The sequence below is a fragment of the Arachis duranensis genome, chromosome 4, assembly GCF_000817695.3.
Source record: "Arachis duranensis cultivar V14167 chromosome 4, aradu.V14167.gnm2.J7QH, whole genome shotgun sequence".
In the NCBI taxonomy this organism is placed as follows: domain Eukaryota; kingdom Viridiplantae; phylum Streptophyta; class Magnoliopsida; order Fabales; family Fabaceae; genus Arachis; species Arachis duranensis.
This window is the reverse complement of record NC_029775.3, coordinates 17,160,046-17,160,640: the sequence shown is the minus strand read 5'-3', so window position 1 is coordinate 17,160,640 and position 595 is coordinate 17,160,046.

Here is a 595-nt window from a genome sequence, read left to right as displayed (position 1 = left end):
TTTCCCTCCCAAACCCACCCATACATGACCGAACCATGAGCCCCCCCCACTCCTATATAAACCCATCTTCATTCCTTCATTTTCACACACCCAAACCACCACTTCTCCCCCTGTTTGGCCGCACACAAAGCCATTCCATTCTTCCTCATTTCTTCTTCTTCTACTATCTTCTTTCTTCTTTTGCTCGAGGACGAGCAAACCTTTTAAGTTTGGTGTGGTAAAAGCATTGCTTTTTGTTTTTCCATAACCATTTATGGCACCTAACGCCGGAGAAACCTCTAGAAAGAAGAAAGGGAGGACAAAAGCTTCCGCCTCCGAGTCATAGGAGATGGAGAGATTCATCTCAAGGGTCAATAACTCAGTAGTAGAGCATTTGACTACACATCAAGAGAGCCCACTCATGGACCTCAACAAGAGCATGAGGAATTTCCTCATCAAAAAATCCTTGAGATACCTCAAGGGATATATTTTCCTCCACACAACTATCGGGAGCACCAAAATCACTAAGGATGGAGCAACAAAGGCAACGAAGAGACATAGAGGAGCTCAAGAGCACCATTGGTTCTTCAAGAGGAAGACGCCACCCTCACTAAGG